We start from the raw sequence: 25,920 nt of genomic DNA, 5'->3' as shown, positions 1-25,920 counted from the left end.
CCAGCGTAAGATTTACTTGATCTTCTGGGTTGATTGCACATTTCCACACATTCCATGTGTAGGTTTCCTATAACAGATTTCACATTTTCACTCCAAATGCAAATGTGGTGTGCATCTAATCTCAGGATTCTTAGGTTAGAAAAAGTATTGGTATGTTGAGAAATAAAAATAACATCTCTATAAAACAGAACACAAGAAAACTTTCTCCCATGTAACAATCTGCAGTGAACTTTAAACGATTTTCATCAGTGCAGAATCCTGAGACTTAGAAGTAAAACACACAGAAAGTTAAGACCGTTATAAAGCCTCCCACTCAAGTATGCCCTTAAGATATGGGTCCCATTGCAATTATAATTTACTGTGTTTGCTTTCATTTTTATGTAATCTTACATGAGTAGAAAATATAACATGGTGTATGCCTTGTTGAATATAATGTAACATTACTTCTGTGCATGCTAAATCATGTTAGAATTTATTTACATAAAATCTTGCATATGTTGTTATTTACTGCACCACTAAGAGCAAAATTGCATTATTTCAATAACACACTTCATCCAATTGCATTTGGTACTACAATGAAAACTATTAGCAACAGAATGGTAATTGATTGTCATGGAAATTATGATAAGGAAATAGTCCTTATGATCAGTTAAGACATAAATTAGAATAGACAAACAGGTAAATGATGATTTCCTGAAAATGCTACTTCAACAAAACTGAAATATGTTGAGAATACATGGAGTTGCAAAATATTCCCGGTAGACAATTTTTCTGGTGTTGTTGTTTCAACTGTTAGAATATTAACTAATTTTGATCTTGATCATGGTTTTCTTTCAAAAAATATTGAAACCCTAAACTTTACTTTCCATCCTTAAACAATGACCTTTTTATCTCTATCTCACTAGATGAAAAGGTAACTTTGAAGTAGCAGATTTTCCTGCAGACTGGAAATTGAAATCCTAAGTTTTAATCACTACTGTTTTTACCAGCATCATCACCATTTACTCTGCAGTAAATCTGAAACCTGGTACAGTCTGAGATAACTGTTAAGCTCAACAATAAAAGATATAGAGCAAAAAATGTGTATCTACTGCCACAAAATATATACTATATAAACATAAATATTAGCAGTAAAATACAGATTCTGTAATCAAATACTATACACAACAAGTAGTTCTACATTTTTAAAAAACTATTTATTTTCATTGTTACACTTTTAACATATAACAAGTATAGCGAGTTTTCTATTTTAATCTGGTTGAGGTTTCATTCTTGAGACAACATTTCAGGTTCTAGCTTCAAAAGTTTAATCTCAGTGCAATGGCATGGCATTAACAGCCTGTATATGCTAGAGCATATGAAACTGGGGGGCTGGAAAGCTGTGCTAGCTAGCACTTCACGGGGTTTTTGTGTCCCCTGATGCATTGTTGAACATCATACATGAGCACAGTCTCAGAAAAACTTCAGACTTGACAGAGTTCACCAGTGGAGAATCAATAGCTGAACTGCAGCAGAGCCCTAGTAGTCACCTGAGGTTAAAAATGTAACATTTTATGGGACATGTAAGAGCCACTAATGTTTGTTTTAAGATGAGCAATCACTTCCCTAAAGATTCATAGAGCATATAATAGGGGGAAAAACACTGTGATGCTAGGACTCCTGTAATTCCCTTTTGTTTCCATGCCAAGAACAGCGTGGAGTCCTGCAGGAGCAGCTCTGCTCCCTTCAGACTCCGCTCACTCTGTACTTTGTCACAAACCAGACAGCAAAGAAATTAAAGCTGAATCCAAACTAAAAGATATAGTTGAGGGAATAAACCTAAATGAACGAACATTTGACGGTATCTGATTTACACAAATCCACTCTGAATCTTTGAAGTCCTTGAAAATTAGCATTGGGTGAGACAAGAGGCATGTTTGCAGGTCTGTTGATTCATTTAATTTTAGTGTGAAAATATATAAACATGTATCGATTAGGTCAGAAAAAGCCAGTCTGTAGACTGTATCTTGAAAAAAAATAGTGTTGAATATCTTCAGACACAGACTACCAAATGATAAAATATAATGATTATCTAACTTGCTTAGCAAGTAAGCCTGAATCTTATATATCTATCAAGAAACATGCATACCTACCATAATCAATTTATATCGGCACCATTTTGTAGCACTCTCAAATAAATGGCTAGTGGAGGAATGCATGGCCTACTGAAGGAAATTTACTACATAGAATGATTTTAAGTAGGGTTACAATTACAGCATTGACCACTTGGGGTAACATAGTCAAAGAGGGGACACAGCTTGTTAGTAAAGGGATAGATTAAAATTAAAACCTGAATTTGTAACTATTAAAAGTTCTACACCTTGTGATTCAATAGAGATTTAGTCAAACCTAGCTTTGAACTAGAAGGCTGAAGACCTAATTGGAACTTTTATTTTCTTCCTTGGAAAGACCGTCAACCTGAGTGGGCATTACTGGGAATTATATAACTCAGCTGGAATTAGTGAGTCTTAAGTGTTTTAGTCTTAACAGTAATACAGAAGAGATGAGTGATTGCACAGGAAGTTCAGTTTGAACCCATGCAACACAAGCTCCACCATGAAACGGTTAAGCATTGATCTAGTAGCTTTCTTCACTGTGCAGACATAATATCAGTGTAATTGAATGAAAACCTATTTGGAATAAAAGCTATTTAAAGCTTACAAAACAGTGAAATCCAACTGTAATATGAATAAAAATTCCCTTGAAGAGTACATTTTTCCCCCACCTGTATTGACTTGAGTACTAGATAAAACATCACACTATCTGTCACAGGCCTCATATTGCTGCAGTCACAGACTTCTGTGATTAGGTAGTAAGTCATAGTTTTCAGTAGAAGGAGAGCAAGGCTCTTTAGTTTTTAAATACGTGATCATGACGTGCAACACAGTGAAAATTGTTCAATCTTCAAGTTAACAGAAAGATAATTATATTTTATAATTAATCATTATTATATCTGATAGCTACTATAGCTTTGCTTCCAAGATAATCAAACGATAATGAATCAAATAAGAAAGCAGAAAGAACAAAATATGGTGTGTAGAACACTGGTTTCACATGTAATAATAATCATAAAAAATCTCCCTCTAGCCATAGTTTCTACAACAGCTAAGCTGACTCCAGTCATCCTTTAAAAAGTAATTATGAGATTGAACAACATTTTATAGGAGCTAGTGTTAAATTGCTCAGAGCTTGGAAAATATATCACAACTGGCAGGCTCTATTTGTCTCAGTTTTTATGCCTCATATTTAAATGAAGCTCAGCTTCTTCTAAATGATTACAAGAGTGTTTTGCTCACTGTCACTGCCGTATAACAGAGTTACACTGCTGTGTGATGAAACTCAAATTTAGTTCCAGGTTAATCAACTGCTGCTTACATTCAGCTCCTGTCCTAAAGTTCTTTATTCGTTATTGTGAGATATATGGTATTTCCTGATCCCTGACCAGAAAAGGAATCTCACAAGATCGGTATCACTAGTATTATGGAGACAACTGAAATGGGAAATGTTGTTATTCCATTAAAAAAAAAAAAAAAAAAAAAAAAAAAAGGTTCCTGGCCCTCTTGAAGTCTCAAGACATTCAGCTGGGGCCAAAGCTTGGTTCTTTTTTATTGTTTCAAAAGTTTCCTTCCATGGTGCAACCAAGAAGTGAGTTACCCAAAATTCTCACAATAGATGGTGTTAGGAACAGGTGAAAAATTGACAATAGCTATTTATAAGCTCTTTGTAACTAGATTTTGGCATAGGAGAGAAATGCACAATAGTGTCTATAGACACACAGGAAGTTTATCCTATTAACAAATTCCATAAATGTGTACAGTATCCATCTCTCACACTATCTTAGCTAACTTAGCATAGGAAACAAGGAGTCTGTGTTCATGTTACAGAATATTGTTCTCAGCTTTCAGTGCTTTAATTTAGTCAAAGGGAACTGATTTTATTCATTTATTTATTGTATATGCCTACTGGATAGCTTAAAAACATTTTCTTGTTGAAAAAAATTTTCAGATGAAGCACGCAGCTTAATACCAAACAGACTGCTACTGCTACTTCTAAGTTTGACTGCACTTGTTTCTATTCTGCACATTGCTGTTTTGCCCTGGAACCTTAAAAGAGACTTTGTCAGTAAAAATATCAGATAGATTACGAAAATTCAGGGTAATTTGACAGAATAGGGAAAAAGTGCAATGGTTTTTATTTCCTATTAAAGGAAAAGGCAGTTTAAGATGAATAGAATTTACAACAATTTGACACAGCTAACAATACTAACAAGGTTCTTAATCCAAACCACTGACTAGGTCTGTCTCATACTTCCAAGTACACTATATCCCATCTGGATTACACCCTGTGGAAAACTCTCCCAGGTAATGATAAGAAGGATGTGACTGTTGTCCCAGGAATGAAAATGCCTTTATTTGGTTCAGTTCATTGCTGGTAACTTTACTCCAATGTAGGAACAAGAGTATTGTCTGGGTAGAAAAGTTAAATGAAAAAGAAACAAACAAAAAGCTGTTCTATAGAAGTAGAAAAGAAAGAATACTTGAAAGGTCTAAAACCTAAGAGAGTCTTCTAAATGATGTATGAAGTCATGAGAGCATGAGGAAAGTTATTCTGTAGATTTTGTACGTGGTCTGATCTTCAGTAGTGTAGGTGCATACACAGTCAAGAGCTAGCCAGAATACAAGAACCAAACTCTCACATCTGTTTGACTACAAAACCATTTCTTTTATTGACAAAACATGTCCTAAAGAAAGACTTATAGCAACATTTCGGAAGTAAGCTAGAGACAGCCATATTTCTTCAGTATTTCAGAAACTCATATTTCTTCAGTATTTCAGTTCTTTCAATTTGTTATATTAAATAAGTTAAAAAAAATAAGAAAGAAAGAAAGAAAGAAAGAAAGAAAGAAAGAAAGAAAGAAAGAAAGAAAGAAAGAAAGAAAGAAAGAAAGAAAGAAAAAGAAAAAAAGAAAAGCTTTGGTATTTAGAATTATTTACAGTCATGGTCACAGTTCACACCTGTGTTGCTCTATATCAAGTTTACTTTGCCACCAGGCAAATGGACTTTCAAGGCACAAAATACACTGAAAGAATTTCTCACCTCATGTATATGAGTTAGCACCTAGATCTTCAACTTGCAGGTATTTGAAAATGTTATTTCTTATGAAATGAGATGTAACACTGGGGGTGGTTATATTGCTGACAAGCCTTGTAAATATCTAAATCCTGGAAAGCCTTGGGTAGTCTGCTACAGGAAAATAAAGCACTCTAAGTTCTTGTAGGTAGTTTTGTACTTCTGGCCAGAGGTCAAACAAAATGTCTGTTTAACATCTCCAGTTTTGATCAATTCTATGTTAAGAGAAATGTGGTAACAAGGTGTTGGGATATGAGAAGCAATGTGACTACAGCTTGAAATATGTAGGAAGCATCACTCTTGGAATCCCAGAACTTGTGAATTAACTCCAGGTGTTATGTGGTCTGCTGTACATAGCTTCAATATCTGAAAAGCACCTAATAGATGACCTTTATTTGGTTTATCATTTTTAAAAAGGTGACTTATTCACTAATCCATCTGAAATTTGAAATGCCTAATAGAGATATAGAATTATGTTTTTTTGTTGTTGTTGTTGTTTGTTTTGTTTTGTTTTGTTTTGTTTTTAGTTTATGAATCATGTCCCCTGGGTATGATAAATCACATGTGCAAAGAATTTCAGGCACAGTTGGATGTTTTACGTCTCTATCCCTCATTTTGCTGTTCAGATGGGAACAAATACCAATGTTGTAAATTGTGAACATAATTTCTGCTGCCTGTAGCTTGAAATTGTATAATGACAAGCATTTGAAATTCTGTCCCATTGTCAACAATTCAACATTCCTATTGAGTGGAAACAACAAGTCTTACTTTAAAGGCTTTATAATTATTAATTTGATTACCAACAATTGTAAATCAAACTCAAAAGCACAATAACCATGGTGTTTTAAGGTAGAAAGCAAAGACAAATAAATAAGTAAATAAATGCAGTGTATGCCTGGATGTTTCATTGAGAAGATGGATATTCTGAAATGTCAGAAAACCTGAAGTTTTACAGAAATCAATTCAACAGCTGTTTGAACATTGTCTGTGTTATGATAGAAGGTGCAAAATCTGGTCTGTGTGAAGGCTGTAAATGAAACAGCCAGGAAGTCAGGGAGGTGGAATGAGGTGGTAGGTGAGATATGTATATTCATCAGGATCAACTACCAAATCACATTGACCATGTTGGCATTTATCAAGAGAATTGCATTTCCTGTTTGAAATAAAAGAAAGTTCCCTTTGTCAGGGCATTGACAGCTGCCTCTTTGACTTGCTTGAGACTTGTTGAAATTTGAGGTGACAGTTTTGGCAAGTACTCTGGGTACCAGTCACTTCAGACAGGGCCAGCAGCATGAAAATCATGTTTACAATGTGTGCAGAAATAAAATGTGAGGCTCCAGTAATACCACCTGTCCACTGATGCAGACAGTCACAATCCAGTTTTGCACTGGAAGAGAAAAGGAAACTCAGAAAAACTCAATGCCTCTTAGAAATTTTCAATTTATATTATTATTAATACCTCTTTTATATTCACATGATGTTGGCAAATAAAGATTTTCTCTTTTCTGTTTATTTTAAATGAACATAGTTGTCAATTTGAGTGTTATTATTTGTGACATTTTTATTTTTATATTGATAATGACTGCATTATCTACATTACATTAACAACAGGAAGTTTCAACCAAAATCAGAGTCAAGAACACTAGGTTTTTAGGCTGTGTGTACTCTTAAAATGTATGCTTCATACACTGTTGAACACAGGAGTTCAAATTTTAAGGACATGAACATGTAATATTCCTATTGTAGTATGTAATATTCCTATTTGTCGCACACTGGAGCAGGCTCCCCAGGGATGTAGTCATGACACCAAGCCTGTCAGAGTTTAAGAAATGTTTGCACTGTGCTCTTAGTCATATGGTCTGAATTTTTGAGTAGACATGTGTGGTGCCAGGAGCTGGACTTGATGATCTTTGTGGGTCCCATCCAACTCACGGTATTCTATTATTCTATGATTCTATATCAAAGGTCACACCTTTGACCTCTGAGTTAACAAGTTATATAAAGGTTATATTAACCAGATATGGCACAGATGAAAACTTACAGTGAGCTCTCTTGAGTCTGAATCCAGTGCCTTAACATTAAAAACATCCTCATTTAAGGGCTAGAACATTTCAAAAATTGATAGCAACATTAATATGCATTAATATATTTGTGGTATTCTAGAACATATATAAGTAATGCATCTCAAAATATTTATCCAATTGGACCATCCACGATTTTTAACTAGAAAATTAAGTAAATGAGAAAGAACCAACACTTGAGATGTGTTCCAATTTACCTAATTTAAGCTATCTAGCTTTATACAGCCATACAGGTTACTTCTATAGTGAATCAAGAGAAAAAAATCTCAAAAGCACAATTCAGTCAAGCCTAAGGTATGATTTAGGACTGTTTTGAATTCTCTTCCAAGATAGATCAGAGTAATTGCCTTTTGGAGACACCCTCAGTTTACCACAGAGTTGCTTTACGTAATTGGTTTAGAACAGAATTTTATTTTAAAGTTTCTTTTGTAAATCCATTTTTAGATGGTTCCTGATGAGGTCCCACTCATTTCCTGTGCAGCTGTACTTTAGACATTGTTAGAAGTAATTTCGAATATATGAGTAAGCATACTTAACATCTCTGTTTGGACTTAGTAATGTATTTATTTATTTCCAAATTATATATATATATGTTTATATACATTTTTTTTCCCTCCTGAAAAAAGATGCTCTTATTTTTCCTATTTCTCCCAGATTTTTGCCCTTAAGTTAGAAAAATATTTTGATTGTGATTTGTAGAGAAAAAAATAAAAGAAAAAAAGTGAAATCATCAGAATTATCTTCTGATATTTATTATTAATATGAAAAGAAAATCTCTAACTTATAACAATATCAGAATTGCATATTCTCCCTTATTAAATGTATTGAAAAGTATACTCTTTTCAAACCACAGAATACAGAAAAAGAAATTATATTCAGTAAAACTCTCAAGTTCCATTTTATTCAATGCATTTTCCAATTTCTGTATCTATGAGAACAATTTTTTATACATTCTTAACTCCAGAAATAATTATGGGACTTTTAAAATCCACAATGCAAATTATTTCTTTAAAAATAAACCAAATTAAAGTATTCAGACTGTTTATTTTCAATTTTTTGTTATGACATTGGACCACAAAGCCGATAATGTAATAAGCTTGGGGTAACACATCTGAGACTGTTTTCTAACTTTTCCCTGAAGAGACTGCTGGATCCATTCGATGTAGAAACATAAAATATAAATGAAGTCATTTATGAACTGCTGCAACTCAAATCCTGTTCCAGGTCAGTGCTGAAAATGAGACCCGCAGTCTCATGTTTTTCTCATATTGGAGGAAATAAATGAAATTGTTTTCTAGCACATGAGCAAAATATTACTAAAGTCAAAAGAAGCAGAAGAAAAAAGAATGGAGCTATTTGTAATGGTTATATTAAAATACAAAATCATCCTAAATGTTTTTTCCTTCAAACAGCCTATGGCTGTTTACAGTAGCTACATAACACGAAAGGGCAAATATTCCTCTCTCAGAGAAGCAGCCTAAACTTAGATTAGGTACATGGTGAATGTTACAGATTATGGATTCTAAATTTTCTTCAGAAGGATTTCCATATAGATACAAAAGAACAAAAAGAGGTAGCTGAACCTTATTTTTAAATATATACCAAAAAGCAGAAACCAAGAATCATGACATGACTGTATTTAGACCTTCTGGTTACAATACATACATGCAAAGTCTTCATTTCAATGTGAAATAGAATGTCTCAAATTCAGGTACCAGTCTTGTCGTACAGGGCTATATTTAAGAATTATATTTAACACGATAGTTCTTATTTAAATTTGTATTTATTTGTTTGTATTTAGAATGCTAAACCCTTAAAAAAACAAAACCAACCAAGCAACCAACCAAAAAAAAAAAAACAAAAAAAAACAGAGCACTATATGATCAAAGATCAAATCTTTTTTTTTTTTCTATATTTTATTTACATAGATATGCATGTAGCCTTTGACGTTGCACAGCCTATTTACTATTAGCACAACAGCATAAAATGCTGGTTTTAAGAAATTTGTCATAATCATCAAAAAGTATATCTTACACTTCAGTACAAGAGAGACATAATCATCTGTGTGGTGCCAGGAGTTGGACTCGATGATCCTTACGGGTTCCTTCCAACTTGGTATATTGTATGATTCTATGATTTTACGATCTGCTGTAAGCAGTATCTTACAGGAAGATAAGGAATAGAAAGGAGTCATTGAATAGTGGAATCCTGGTACAATTCAGGTTCTACCTTTGGAAATCATCTAGTCCAAATACATGTTCAAAACAGCACTATCGGCAAAGCTGAATATTTATTTGAAGTTAACTCAGGTTGAATGGTGTTTTGTTAAGTTTTGAAGGCCTCCAGACGTGGAGAATTAAGAGCCTCTTTGAGCAATGTGTTCCACTACTTTACCACTCTCATGATGAAGAATTGCTTCCTTATATCTGATCCGAATATTGTTTATTACATTTTGTGGCCATTGCCTCTTGTCCATTTCACGTACATTTTCAAAGACAGTGTGACTCCATGTTTTCTTTATCCTCCAATTAGTCAGATGAAAGCAGACATTAGATTCTCATTTAATTTTCTCTTCTTCAGTCTGAGCAAACAGCTCATTTGTCAGCTGCCCTTGTCCCCTTAACATCTTGGTGGCATTCCACTGACTCATTCCAGTCTGACAGTGTCTTCCTTGTACTGACAACCTTAAAATTTTATACAGTACTCCAAATTTGGCCTCTAAGCACCATAGAAGGAGAAATAATCACTCCTCCTGATCTGCTGGCTGCATTCTTGTGATTAGTCCTCAATGGCGCAAGAGCTAACTTCTGATCTATGTACAGTTTTTTTCCACCAGGACTCCTATGTCTTTTTAAACACAGGTAGGATCATAGAATCATAGAATATCCCGAGTTGGAAGGGACCCACAAGAATTATCGAGTCCAACTCCTGGAACTTTCCTGCCAGTCAATTCCAGGCCTGTACTGCTGTGTGGAGTAACTCTGTCTGACATACCACGCTGCATTTGCTTCTTTTGAACTTCTGAGAAGTTTTGTTTAGTCCATTTCTCCGGGTTATCTCCTGAATGGCATTTTGATACCTCACATGAATTTGCTGAAGATACAGTCCATCCCACTGTCCAGGGTGCTAATGCCAATTTTAAATAGCATTGGCCTCACCATCACCCCCTGAGAAATGCCGTTGTAACTGGCCACCTGTCCAAACTTGAACCACTAAATCCTGATGGTCCAAGCATTTTTCTACCCATTATCTAAGCATGTCTTACCATCAGTATAGTATAGTATATATATTACCAGTGTAACTATCCAGACAATATCTCTTCAGTTTGGGTAACCTTAACCTGTAACCTTTCAAATTTCCTTTCTTATTTCTGACAGCTCACACAGGAGGAAGTGTGTGCTTTTATCTGTTGAGTTATTTATGGATTTATTTGCAAGGGAGATTAAATGAGAAGCAGTGACTATTTCTCTGTTATTCTCTGTTTTGCCTCCCATCCTTATGAGGAAATGATCCTTTCACTTTTGAGGCAGTGTCTACAAGATACCCATCCTTGGGATAATGAAAAATTTCAGTCTTCAGTGTTATCAATATAAAATTTCACCAGCACTGAACTACTGTCATGGAGCCAAGATGAGAGACAGAAGAGTGTAATATGAAACATTATCTAGTCAAATTAGTATTTAGTCAGTCACTGAATTAAAATATGTTTTTTCTATAATGCCATTTCCTGAACATGCCATATAGAAAGGCAAAACGTTTTAGCAAGTGATAGTATCAGCCTCCTTTGTCTTTCCAATCTCTATCTGTCTATTTTGGCTTTCAAAAGAAAATACATGGGGCATATTTAAAGCAAATGGGCATCATGATTAATAAAGACATCACACTGAGACATAAAACTGCCCTGTCTCCTTCATCTGTTCTTTTGGTGCAGTGATTAACCTTTGGGTTTATGAGTATTTTTGCACTTGCCTAGGATAAAATGTTTTATTACTTACCTCCCAGGCAACCTGGATTAAACTTTTCAGGTCCAGGAAGACAGAGGACCATAATGACTGTTCTCTTGGAAATCATATCTACCTCCTTACCACATTATCAGAAAATTCTTTGTATGAAACAGATGGATACATCAAGACGAGACGATACAATTTGTTAAGGTCATATTCCACCTTCCTATACATCATTCATGCTTAGTTGATTCCCAGCCCCTCCTAGAGACAGATTGCTATACATTATGAATGCTGAGAATATCAAAAGATCATTTTCTTTTTGACATTAATTCCCATTTGTAAAGTCTTCTGCCTTTACTGAAGTTGCTTTGGTAGTGTGCTTGCTAATGACACATCACTGCTTTTCAACACAGAAACAGGGCAGAAGAAAACATATTTCTCTTTTGGCAAAAACATTCTTCTCTGACAGAGCATTTCAAGTATTCTGCTCTCAGTGTCAGAGAAGGAAAACCTAAGAGGGGAACAGAGGAGATTCAAAGGAAACCACAAGACAGATCCCCAGAGATCGTGCAGTAAGTAGTTTAAAATGGCATCTTTTTTATGTATTTCAGAACTGGCTTGAGGAATACTGCTTAGCTTCCCCCTCACACCTACCTGACATCTCCTTCTACACTATACAAAGAGGGAGTCAATCATTTTGATGCATGTCTCCTTAACAGGGAAGATGAATATTTGAGTGTCAAATCTGAACGTGCTGTAGACCTCCTAATCATTTAGAGATACTGAAGTAAGTTTAAGGAGGGGATGGAGGGGGCAGGAGGGACGACAACAAAAACACCACAAAGCTGTAAACATTGTTACCAAAGATCCTTCTCTCTTTTCTAAATATGCTTTCTCTAGCTAATTTAAACAAATGCAATGTGCATGAGTTGCTATCTATAAAACAATATAGTGATGTAGGGAAAAAATTATATCAGGGTGAAACACTACATTCAGTCTGCACAAAGTATTAAACATATCTTCAAAGAACTTAAAGTGTAAGAATCCTCTGGCTGTAGCATTTCAAAATATAGTTATTAAGCCAACAATAGCAGGTAGCAGCCCTGGCAGAGAATATCTTGAGTTTAGAATCCATGTCATTACAATAAAACTGTCTGTATACAACTTAGAAGTGGAAAACTGGTTTCTGGAAGGGAATTACTACATTGCTTCTCTGATCACACAAAATGAAAAGAGGTGAGTGGAAGTCTCTTTTGGTTCCATAGTGCTTCAGTTTATCTAAATCACAGAAAAGAAAAAAAAAAAAAAAGCACAAATAGCGCAAATAGCGCAAAGCACTATTGGCCTTTAAAATGTTTTCAGTCTCTGTCCTGCTTAATTTGTGAGCATGCTGACTGCTGACTAAATTATAAATAAATAAATGAATTAAAAAAAAAAAAAGTGTCCAGATATGGATGACTTTTAATCCCAGTTTACTATCAAGTACATTTTGAATAATTTCAAACCATCCTCCAGTTTTCAACTCACATCTTAAAAATCTGCATCATCAGCACATAAGAATATACAGATCCTCTTAGATTAAGCTAAGGTAGTGCCACAAGGAGCACTCCCTATGTTATGCATTTCCTCTTTTAAAACAAAACAGATGTTCGTTGGTAGAATAATTTAGGAGTAGAATGAAGTGCAGATGAGGATCTTTCTTTGTAACTGTTGCTAACACCTGCTTAATTTCCTTTGGCACTCTCAGGATCCTTTCATGTGCACTGAAACAAAAGGAAGAGGAAGGAAAACCAGAGGCTTTGTTTGCCATACCCATTTCAGAGAGCAGCTTAAGGTATCAGTTTGCTGTAGAGAGAAGTATAATCTCTGTACTGCTGTCTCTGGCAGAAATATAAACTATAAAAAATCTTTTATTTTCCCTAGAAGTCAGTCATTTAGACATGAATCTTACAGCTTCATTGCAAGATACTCTTCATGCAGAGGAACTGTCAGGTCAGAGAGGGGGATAAAAATGAAACATATTAGCTTCCTTTACAGTTTCCCAGTGGGAGTGCTCTGCTGAAATGCCAGTCCAGCTCTACTGGTTTCTGCATCAACAGATGGCAGACAGCATTCCTTGTGTTTGCTTCCCATTTGGTAAATCACAGGTCACATCTGGTCTGGCCTCTGTTCTTTCTGAACAGATGGGAGTACACGTTCATTATCGATAGCAGTGAGGAGATATGGGGATGGTAGGGAGGAGTGTTCTTGGGGGGATGGAAGGTGAGAGGGAGTTAGAAAATAGAAAAGAAAACTAAAGAAGTCTTAAAAAGGAGAGAACTTAAAATGAACGCTAATAAAATAATACTTCTGGTGAAAATGAAAAATTTAAAGAAGTGATATGTAGATAAATGGATACTAGAAATTACTTCCAGATGTAAGGCACAATTGTGAGAGTTTACTTACAGAATATGATGAAAATCTACAGGTTAAATGACTGTCACCTCCAGTTCAAAGCTATTGCATAGGACAAGAAAAAAAAAAATAATAATAATAATTCCTGATTTCTTTCTACACAAGTTATTAACTAAAAAACAGAAAACACACAGAGAAATGATCTCACTCACTGTCATCATAAGCTTTGTTTTAGATAGAGAAGACCAATATATATATATTGTGATTAATTTCTCTTCACATAGAGAACCATAGTAATGTTTTTAAGATTTTTTATTCAACTTTCTAATAGAAAATGGGATTATATTTCTGAGTCTGTATATATTTTCCTCTAATCAGGTTATGACTCTGAAATTTTCATATTTTTATTGGCAATCTTTTAAACATTTATAGTTACATACAAAATTAATGATTTCTAATTACCTTAACAAAAATTTTAAAATGTTGATTTTCAGTTAGAATTTGAGTTGTAAAGAAAAGATTCTAACATTTACTTTCAGAAATGTAAATAACCTGAAGCTTAAAAGTAAATGTGTTATCATAGTTTCAAATACACAAAACACAAACCTACTCAAGTATAACAAATTCTTCTTTTAAGTGGAAAAATGCACACAAGGGCATAGACTTTGTAAATATACATGCAAAACAAAAGCATTGTTGATCCTTGAAGAAGGTGTGAATGTATTTCACACTTGCCAAATACTAACATGAGTAATAAAATAAATTTACTTTTTTGGTTTTAAAAAGCAAAGTGCACTTGATTGATTTGACACAAAGCATGTCATGCAGTGTACACCAATCAGAGCTATATAGGAAGAGCTCTGTGTTTTCCTGGAATACAGTAAGTATTATTTAGGACACTTAATTTGAACAGGCTGTTTTGACTCTGTCCTTTTGCTGTTTCACACATTTCTACCATCTGAAAATATATTTTGACAAGCAGCATTGTCTATTAGCAGTTGTCTATTACTATCACTACTGCTAATAATTAAACTTTTTAGAAAATTAACTGTTCAATAATTTTCCAAGGGAAAAGAAAAAAAAAAGTTTTTTTTTTTTTTTTTTTCCCTTCAGCCATTCAAATGGTTCTGTTTTTACTTCAGCTTAAATAAAATAGGATTTAAGGTGGCTTTATAGAGAATAAGAGTGTTATCATTGTTGAAAAGGTTAAAACAATTCAAAAAAAACTAGGTTAAAACAGAACAGATATGCAAGTATATATTTTTTTTTCCTATTTTTGGTCCATGTCAGTGTGAAAGTCAGCATGGACATTTGTACCTAGCTATGAGCAGCAATAGAAAGAAAGGAAAAACTTTTCTAACCATAAAAAACAAAGCATAGTAGCTCTATCACCTTAACATTTCCTGTTCTTGAATGAATCCTAAAAAGAGAGAGAAAGTGTTTTTGTTTTCAGAAGGTTCTTTTAAGACCAAACACTTTTTTTTAAATACAAAATCAGAAACAAGCTTATGTACTTTTGGAAGTGGCATCTTAGAACGTAACCAGATAAAATGATTTCAGAGTACATGAAAAAGTGCAAGGAAGTGAGCCTCAACACACTTCTATTCTAAAGTCAAAGAACATACAAAGTTCCCTGTCTTATTTGGTAAGTAGAAAACAGTAATGTCACCAGATCAAGAGTGTTGAGTCTGGCTTTCTGACAGGTCAGCAGGAGTCATAGTTAGGAAAAAATATTTAAATATTTCCATTCCTCTAAAAAACTCCTTTGATATGAACTTTATATCTAAACCAGAAGTTTGATACAGGATTAAGGCTTGGCTTTACATAACTGGCTTGTGTTTGGATGGGGTTGTGTTTGTTGTTGTTTTGTTTTGTTTTTATACTTTTTCAGTACTCTGTTTGAAGAATATAGAGTAGAATTTCAGGGCTGAAATATGTCTGCTTCTGGCTTTAACTGAACTGGCAAGTTCCTATTGACACTGAGTACAGAGATAGTTCAAAGTAGGTGTTTAGAAAAAAAATACAAAAACAGCTACTGCATATAAAATTAAGCTGGGAACGAGAAATGCAGTATAAAAGCAATGCACTAGGTAGAAAAAAGGAGCTGTACAAGTAAGACAAAATCAAAAATTATGAAAGTGTGGCTAAATAAATAAACAAATAAAAGACCATAAAATGTTTGGGAGTCAGGAGAGCTTTTAAAAAAGTGTTGTGTTGTGCTTCATGCAAGCCAAAATCAGAAAATATTATACCAGAGAAATTATGATTCTTCTGTTCCCTTTAGCTTAGAAACAGCTTCTATACTGTCCTAAAGAACCTGAGTAATAGTGGGGATAGCATGAAATCTAAATTAAACATGATGTGTAATTCATATTCTAGAAGACTGGGCAGCTGTAGCCAATAGCACTGGGTACTATTAAGTTTACTTGGCATTTTCCGTTATGCAATTTTGAATACTTGTTGATAGTGGAAGACAGAGATTATCGCCAGCTAAGACAATGTGGAGTTAACTATAGGAAGGGAAATTACACAGAGAATTCAAAAATGGGAGAAAAGGGAGAAAGAGAAAAGGCAGCCAGAGAAAGAAAGAGGAGAGGGAAGGAGAGAAAATGAAGTGAAAGAGAGAAGAGATGAGCGGAGAGAGACAGGAGGGTGAGAGATCAAGAGAGAGTGGTGAGAGAAGGAACAAAAAAGAGAGAGAGGGAAAAAGGAACTGAGGGGAGAAAGCGGGCAAGAGGAGAGAACAGCAGAGAAGAATGGAGAAAGAAGATGAGAGAAGAGGAGAGAGAAAAAGAAAAGAGAGAAGGGAGAAGATGGAGAAAGAGAGTGAGAGTGAAAGAAAAGAGACCACAACAGAGAAAGGGGAAGCAAGAGGAAGGAGGCAAAGATAAGATGAGGAGGAGAGAGAACATACAAGGACAAGGGGGAGAGAAGAATTGAGAGGAAGAGAGAGAAATAAGAGAGAAAGAGACCTAAAAAGAGAGAAAAGGGTAAGAGTCATAGAATCATAGAATGGTTTGGGTTGGAAGGGACCTTAAAAATCACCTAGTTCCAACCCTCCTGCCATGGGCAGTGAGGGACACATCCCACTAGATCACGTTGCTCAAAGCCCCATCCAACCTTGACTGACTTTGAGAACTCTAACAATAATACTAGTAATAACAATAATAAAAAAATGATCTTTAGACAAAGCAATAGAATAGATAGCTTGGAACTATGAACTGTTCTTTCTGGAATCTTTTACATGTGCCATTTAACACCACTACTGACATGTCAATATTTAACAGCTTCGATTACAAAAACAATGAGCTCAATTTTTTGCATATGTTGTTTTTTTTTGGTTGGTTGGTTGGTTTCTGTACAGAGAGACGGTAGTCAACAAGTATGTAGATAATGTTTATCCTCTGTATTTAAGAATTTATGGAATACATGTGTGTCAAGGGCACTTTTGCTGTTTTTCATCTGTGGCACCAATAGCATATCAGACCTCCAAGTGAACAAATGGCTCATGATTACCTCTTACAATACGAATCATTAGGCTAGCATTTAGGATAGATTCCAGGTTATATATTCTTCAAAACCACCTTCATTAATGGACCTTGTTTTCTCTGTTGATGTCAATTTCTCTATTAATTGCATGAGATAGTGTACAGGTTTGTATCTTAATCCTTTAGTCAGATCTAAAAATAACATAAACCATAATACATAGACTAGATTTGTTTCTTGCATGGAAATTAATGTTCTGACACTAAAAAAAAATCATTTATCTAGAAAGCTTGTCTTAGGAACAATCAAAAAAAAAAACAAGCAGTTAATTCATGCAAAGGGATACAGTAGGGACAAAATTCATCTGCAGATATATGCACTAGCTAGTTTATGAACTGGAAATAGGCAGCAGTTCTTTATTTACATGTATGCTTCAAATCTTTACCAGTTTAGCATCTAAGGCTAATATCAGTTAATTTAAACTATTTTCAGACTGTCACTTTAGAGAGTGTAATTCATGGATCTGTCAAGGTAATAGCAGACAGCTATCCACATCGCTTGATAACTTTATAAATCCTTAATATTCATCTTAATTATCTTAATTATTCATCTTAATATTCATCAGCAATTTTAGAGCAAAGACCTTGTAAGTACTGTTTTAACCAGAGATTACAGTTTCAAAGAAGAGCACATATTTAATTACATTGTAAACATACACTTCAATGATAGAGGGACATGCATTTCTACATCTATCAAGAATAATCTCTGTAAGAATAACGAAAAACCTAGAGGAGGTAAGATCCATTAGTTAACAAGGCATAGTTTTGCAATTAATCTTTGCATATGACTGTAAATACTCAAGTTGACTAAGCACATGCTCAGATATGACTGATTAATCTAATAAATAGCTAGAATCTAATGAAAGGGCAACATCTAATCAGCATACTTATTTATTTATTTATTTATTTATTTCCAAAGGACTTCTTTTTAATAACAAAGTCAATAAAGTGGGTGGGTGTTACATAATTCTTAAAGGTTTTGACAAAAACCTCATACAGAATTCAACAGATAAATATAAATGCAAAGAAATTCTATAGTCATAAAGGAAAGTTAAAATACTGACCCTTCTTCAGTTACTTTAAAAATCCTCCAAACTTTTGTTTTACCTCAGAAAAGAAAGGAGCCCTAATTTTTCAGATTTTTCAGATGGCATGCTATATATGAATAATAAATATTATTCTTCATTCCCTTTGTCCTCTTCCCCGTGACTGCATGATTCTCTCTCCTTGATAGACAATTTGTGTCTTTTCAATGTTTATGAATTGCAATATCTAAAGCTAGACAACAGATCCCTCTAAAACCTATCATAAGGTGGAAACATTACTGCACAGAACTCAAGTCATGAATGTCTTTGTTTATGGTATCAGTAAAAGATGAGTCACTCACTCTCTCTTCTCCCACATCTAATTTATAATATAATAGGACTGTATCCATTTCTCTTCATTATCTTAAATATCATCTTTAAGTCAGTCATTCTGGCTTACTTGGATTCCATTTTCCATTTGAAATGCCACAGACAGCTGTAAGTGCTCCAGGTAATGGTATACTTAACCCAGGTTTACATTGCTGCATGTTTTCTGATTTAAACCATCCCACTTAATTGTAAGTAATACCAAAAAGCTGAATTACCTCCATGAAGGTGCTGTCCACAGCCACGCTTCTTATATACATATACTATTACTGCTTAACATTTAACACTGTTTCTTTCCGGCAAGTCTGTAGTTTATACTAGTTCAGAGAACTCTATTCAAGCCGGATTTAATGGATTTAAAGTGCAAAATTTTAAAGTTCATATGCAAAATCTTTTGACTTTAGAGTGCAATCATCAACTATATACACAATTTCATAAGAAAACAAAATTTCATACAAGTACTTGTATTTTATATATAAGAAAATAGTTATATGTGAAATAAAAACACATGAAATTCTTATGGATGGTGACTAGTCACATTTGTAGAAATACATCATTTTGTATATTAGTGAGTAGAGTTTAACATTATGGAACAGGCTAATAAATTAGGAATAAAAATAAAGATTTAACTTAAAAAAAAAAATCTACTGAAACTGTAAATTCTAGGGAAGAACTCTATTTCCTGTTAGTATAATGTCTTTGGAAGAATGTCATTTTGGGTAAGATTCAGTTTAGGGTTTCACATGTAAAGTAGGCATCTCAGGACCACTTATGATCTGGGAAGATCTAAGCAATACAGTTAATAACACCTAAGAAGTGATTCAGATTATTTCAAGACAGACTTCTAGTATTGGTTAACCAAACATCTCTCCAGGTTCCCTAAATGCATTGAGTAGCTCTCCATTAATTGCAACAGGAGGCTAGAAAATTAACTTTCTTCTAGACATGTACACTGAGATGTCTTGAACTGGAGCAGAATTATTTCCTTTGCGTAAATGAAAGTCTTGCATACAGTATATGTCTGCCCAAGTGTTTATGAATGCAGATACTCTGATTCTGTAATTACTACTATCATTAGGAAAAAAAAAAAAAAAGAGAAAAAAAGTCATTATTTTGCCTTCTTACCTTAAAAATATATATATAAAGCCAACAAAAATCTATAGCTACTCTTTTGTCATTTTTCACATCCAATAGGCCTTGAGCTGTAAAAAAGAATCAAGAAAGCTGGAGGGAACACTTTATCAGGGAGTGTAGTGATAGGTATAGGGATAATGATTTTTAAGTAAAAAACGTTAAATTTAGATTAGATATTATGAAGAAATTCTTTACTTGGTGAGGCACTGGAACAGGTTGCCCAGCAAATTTGTGGGTGCCCCATCCTGGAAGTGTGTAAGGCCAGGTTGGATGAGACTTTGAGCAACCTTGTCTAGTGGAAGGGGAGTGATAGGGGAGTTGGAATTAAATGATCTTTAACATCCCTTCCAATCCAAACCACTCTATAATTCAATGATTCTATGATTATTGCCATGCTTGGTGAAAGTCCAGAACTATTACTTTCAGAAAAAGAACCAGGAAGGAAATAAAATAATAAAAATAATAATTTCCAAGAATAAAATTGCAGGAAGAAAGGAAACAAGCTAGTAAGCAAGCAATGAAGCAAATGAGAAAAGAAGGAAAACTCATTTATTTGAATAATTTCTAAGGAAGGTGTACATTTTGAGTGTTGCTCAGATAATGCTACTCTAAGAAGAGCAGATTTCCTAACTTCCTGTTTGTCCCCACATTTGTTGTCACAATTGATTCCTGAAAAACATTTACATGTCAAAGGATAACAGACTTACTTTCTTGGTGGTATGTCTAAGTATTCCACAAAGAGGTCAGGAATCCTCTTGAAGCTCAGCTTTAATGTCAGACTCTCATAGGATCATATGATAGTTCATGTTGGAGGGGACCTCATGAGGTCTTTAGACCAACCTACTGCTCAGAGCAGTCAGCTATGAGGCCAGAACAAGTTCCTTTGGGCTTTGCCTAGCTGGGTCTTGAAAACGTCCAAGGATTGAGACTGCAGAACATCAGAACATCTTTGGGCAACCTGTTCCTCTGCTCGACTGTCCTTACAATAAAAAATATGTTTACTCATGTTGTGTTAGAACTTTTCTTGTTTCACTTTGTTCACTTTTTTTTTTTTTTTTCTTCTCATCCTCAGACTACATAACACTCATGAAAACCTTGGTTCTATCTTGTTGATATATTCCATGTATGTGCCATATTCCCTCCAAACCATTTCTTCTCTAGGCTGAAAAAGCCTAAAGTTCCTCAGCCTCTCCTCACAGAGAAAGTTCTATAGCTACCACCATCTTCACTGATTCTTCCATCTTCATTGTTGAGTTTGCTTCAGTTTGTTAATTTCTTTCTTGTACAGGGGAGACAAAAGTGGACTTAGTGGTCCAATACACAGATGCTGTGTACAGGATAATCACTTCCTTCCCAAGCCACTCTGTACGTTAAAAAGGTGTTAAATATACTATGATAAAGATACTGTAAATGCATCAGTGGATAATTACTATTTTATAGGCCATCTGTTCCTTCCTCTGTATCTAACCAGTTAAGTTCCCCCTTCACACAGGCCTGTCTCTTCTAAGACGAGAATGGCTAACAGAGAAGACAAACTGACTTCAAAAAGTTTCTGAGTGGGAGTACTATCTCACTCTACCTTTATAAGCAAGCATTCTTTGAGATGTCAAGAATGTCTTTGTCAGACTGGAGAATCAAACATACTGCTGTGAGGTTTCATTTCTTTGTTCTTTACCCACTCTGCTTGTCCCAGCAGTATCTATTTATTCTTGTCACATGCTGTCCTTATATTGTCTCAGTTTGTAGTATATGTGTTCCCACACTTACAGGAAAATCCAGGATCTACATTACTTCTGATGATAGGCCTTACTTCATGTTCTGTCTGTCCTCTTTTCCCTACCAACACATAACTAATATATTCTTTTATACTGAGTTTCTGTCTTGCTTATATTCCTCCATCTTGCTCAACTGACCTGAACTTTGGAATACATTGAGTCACTTTAGGCAACAGGTTATCATGGTACTTCCAGCAGTGCACACATGGTTTGTTTGAAAGAACGCCCCACAGCTCAAGAACCAGGGCTTGAGAAATAATTATTTGTTTATAGCTGTTGAGAAGAAATGCAAAAAAAAAAATAATAATAATAATAAAAAAATCACAGTTGCTGAAGAAGTCACTCTATCTCATTTAAAATCCTTACACAATAAATAGCCTATATTAGACAAATCACTATTACATCTCACAGCTGTGTAATCTATTTCAGAATCTCAGGTGTCTCTATAAACAAGTGTTGATTAGTCTTCAGAAATGGACAGTCTTCTTCTTTTTCTTTTCTGTAGATAAGCTCTTCCAGGACAAGAGTCTGGCTTGTCAGTCTGCCTGTTTGTGCAAAGAAGCACACTACACTAATGATCATGTTTTGCCAGTCAGGTGACTAAATAAAGACATTTAATTTAGTGTCCAAGGATGCTGATCTGGTAGCTTTCACCAGTGGTACAGTTAGCTGAGCAAATAGGTTTGTGCGTACAACAGAAATATTAAAATTTTCCATGAAGCTTAAACACCTCTTTCAAATACATAGAAGGAAACACTATATTTAGGAGAAACTATTTAAAGATTAGACTGAGGAAAAAAAAGCTTGCATAGACAAGATTCCTGAAAATAATTTTCTCTTAAACAGAAGAACAGTTCTCAGTTTTTTGGGGGGAGAGGTAGGAGAGCAGTGCTTGTGGTAGTGTTTGTCCATGGTTTTCTTATTAGAAAAGCCTGACCAGAACCATTCCTTTTAATAAGCAAAATCTGTTCAGGTTTGCAATTCAGCTGCTTCTTCAAGAATATAATCATAATCATAATCATAATATTATGATTATTTTAAGCCTACATCATTTTATTTTATTTTTCCTGTGGGCCTTTATGTCATTTTTGCATTATCTTCCTACACCATACCACAATCCCTTCTATTTTAAGTCTGCCCAGTGTACCGGCTTTGTCTTGATCATGCTGATACTCAAGCTAATTCTGATTCATTCAAGTGATACAGGGGATAATCGAGAGTCTCAGACAAAGATCTCCTAAGAGAATTTTTTAGCACACAGATTTTACCCCACAAAGGTATTTTATTGTTTGTGTAATGGATTCTTCTGTTCTTCTGGACACAGTTGCTTTTAACAGTTAAAAAAAAAAAAAAAAAAGAAGGATTGGGAATAATAATCAGTGATTTGGCATGATCATTCTAATGGTGAGGCTTTACAAAATCTTTATGTTGATAAACTTAATTATCTACTTGTTGAGATGAATGATGAATAAACTCACCTGGTGAACGTACTAACCCATAAAAATTAAAAGTAGAAACTAAAACACAGCTTTCCTCAACTATCAAATGTAGCTCCTGTTTATGGTCTGTTTTCCCTTTTTGCTATCTAAATTTTCTACATAACTCAAGTGCATAACTATAATGTAATGAAAGAAAATGTCTACCATTTTTTGAAGGACTTTTCTAAGAACTTCTAATCTGGTTGGCCTATTAACAACTCACCTGTCATTAAAGAAAATCATGCTAATAATTATGTATCTGAGTAAAACTTCTGTTTATGACTAACAGTGAATTGTCTGTACAGTAATTCTGGTACGCTGTTCTGCCAGCTCATTACTAAAAGCACATGCACACAAAACTGGAAGAGAAGCAATTTCTTTTTCCTGATTACAGGTAAAATAAGATTTTCAGCATATACCTCAAGACTGTTTTCCTCTATGTTTTTCTGAAAGTATTTATTAAATATTTATTAATATATTTAATGTTTACTATGAGAAAAAGCTAATTGTATCTAAATAAAGATTTTCCTCCTACTGAAAGTGGGAAAAAAAGCTAGCAAAATGGAATTCTATACTTATTGTTGGAAGGTAGATCTTTCACTACAATCAAGAACAGAGGTTTCAAATAACACTTTCTTACAGTATAAGAATATTTCTTTGGCTTTGTTTTTACCTCCACACTTTTCTTGTATTATTTTTACTTACCTCATATTTATCTAATTTTTTTGAACCTTAACTGTATGGATTGATACAACATAAACAGGTTACAACAGACTGGTAGACTGTGCATTCATATTTTAAAATGTATGGTATTAAGAGATGTTTAAATATTTCAATTATTTGTTTTATTATATTAGTTTAATTTGGTTCTTTTCCATGAGAAAAATAACTCATTTCCTATCTTTCCTTTTCTAGTAACTTTGTCACTTAATCAAAAATTCACATGGCATTCACTTTAGCTGAATGAGATAGACTTGTGCATATATAACTTTCAGTCATAACCATAGGTTTGAAAATCTGTTGCCTGTACTAACTGATAATGGGACTATTTTAAAATAATTTCCTAACAATATATAATATTTTTCTTCCTATCTCTCTTCAGGGTCCTTTCCTTGAATCATTTCAGAACAGAAGTCAGGAATTTTCTGGACTTTGAAAATATATGTAGACAAACGATTAAAGTAAATAAATAAATAAATAAATAAATAAAGCATATATGTATATATATATATGATGGATTAAAAATACTATTATGTACTATCAAGAGAAGCTCTGAACTGGATAAAGGGAAGAAAGAAATATCAAATTAGATTACATGGTATTTACACAGACTATGGTATTGCAGTGGATAGATTAAATATGTTCCTATTTCTATTTACATCAAAGACCAAACATTCTTTGAACTGTAGTTGTGCAGGATCCAGACAAGAGAAAACAGACAGACAGGGTAGCGATGAACTGTGGAGCCAAATGATAAATTGCATTTACTCCACACTTAGGACCGCCTTCCCTGCACTCTCCAACTGATTCATCTCCCTTACAGATCTTTTTGACATTGGAAGCCAAGAGCAACTTCAAATACATTCTAATTTTCTTTTCTAAAGAAACATCCTTTTCCCACTAGAATTGTCCTAATCCAAAACTTAAGGCAAAAAAGTTTTGGTCTTTTACAAAACAGGTTTATGGATCAATATTTTGTTATTGGTTCTGGATGACAGCTTTGGATGAATATATATCAAAATATGCTGTTCTGGAAGTTGAAGAAGAATTAAGCTACAGTAATTATAATTTAAATGTAAGGGTTTAAAGGGTTTAAAATATTTATATATATATATATATAAATATAAATTTAGAAATATTATTTAAGCTTTAAAAAGCCAATACATGAAATAACATTTTGATCAAGCAGAATAAATATTCTTTATTAGCTGGCTGTGTGATAAAGCTGAAAATAATACAATAATCAGAACAAAATGAAGCCTAAGCCAAGAAACCATCTCCCATTACCTTCTGCATTCTCTTATTATTCCTATATGTTTTTCTAAATGCTGCTTCCTCTATGTTTTCTTTTTTTGCATAATATGTTTTCTCCAAAGAACAGTCCCTGCTGTTATGTCAGAGATTGTACAATTAAAGAGTTTAGAGAAAGCAAGCAGGACTCATATTAGTACTATCTGATTTATTAATAAATGTATGGGATTAAACTTCTCACACACTTTCTACCAATCCCTGCCAGCACTGCCAGCAATAAATATTTGAATGACAGACTGCTCTATAAAATCTTGCAAGTAATCTTACAATTTACGGCACCAATCATAAATTCAAAGTGTGAAATGGGTTTATTTAATTCCCAGTGAATTAGTGTCTCTGTTAATAGAGTTCTAAATATATAATCATATAAATGACAGAAAGAAAAGTCTTAATCAGGCTTTCACTGTGCAGTTATTTCTAATGTAGAACCAGATCCATTATACTTTGGGAGCAATACTTTGGATTACTCTATTATTGGACTTGCTATCTAAAATTCCATGCAGAAAAAAGGCAGGTCATGGATTTTATCAGGCTTTGTTAGTTCTCCAGTTCCTAAATCTCTTTTTTAGATTTTTATATACTACAGTCCAGATGACAAGCAGAGGGTCTTTAGGGTGTTTAATTTGGACCAGAACTAGCTTCTCAAACTTGTTAGGACACTCATCTAGAAAGTGATATGATATGGTTCTCTACAGGTAGGGAAAACAAGCTTCAACATTCTTGGTTTCTTGAACCTAAACCAGATACGTCGGTGATTATCTTGTTCAGCAGACTGGAATTTTATTTTAAAAATACACTTCAGAAGAATCACAGACCTTGATCAGAATGGCTTTTCTTGTGCTAAGGAAAGCTCTAAAACACTGTTGTCTCTTGAAATACTATCTGAGGCTGTACGTTGTCAGCCTGTGTGAGACAGTTGAACTCCTTTGAAGTGATTGAAGTGCTAATGTACAT

General features: G+C 34.1%; 1 long non-coding RNA gene across 2 annotated transcripts in view; it reads right to left on the bottom strand.

The window, feature by feature from the left end:
* Positions 1–25,134, bottom strand: part of LOC118168463 — an 82,039-nt gene extending 56,905 nt beyond the window's left edge. For both annotated transcript variants that reach the window (XR_004751573.1, XR_004751574.1), the window contains exon 1: positions 24,943–25,134. This is a non-coding gene — a long non-coding RNA (uncharacterized LOC118168463). The remainder of the gene's footprint in view (positions 1–24,942) is intronic.
* Between the last annotated feature and the right edge of the window lie 786 nt (positions 25,135–25,920).

Source organism: Oxyura jamaicensis, chromosome 5 (genome assembly GCF_011077185.1).
Source record: "Oxyura jamaicensis isolate SHBP4307 breed ruddy duck chromosome 5, BPBGC_Ojam_1.0, whole genome shotgun sequence".
NCBI lineage: Eukaryota > Metazoa > Chordata > Aves > Anseriformes > Anatidae > Oxyura > Oxyura jamaicensis.
Note: the sequence above shows the minus strand (reverse complement) of the source record. Positions and strands in the feature narration are given on the sequence as shown.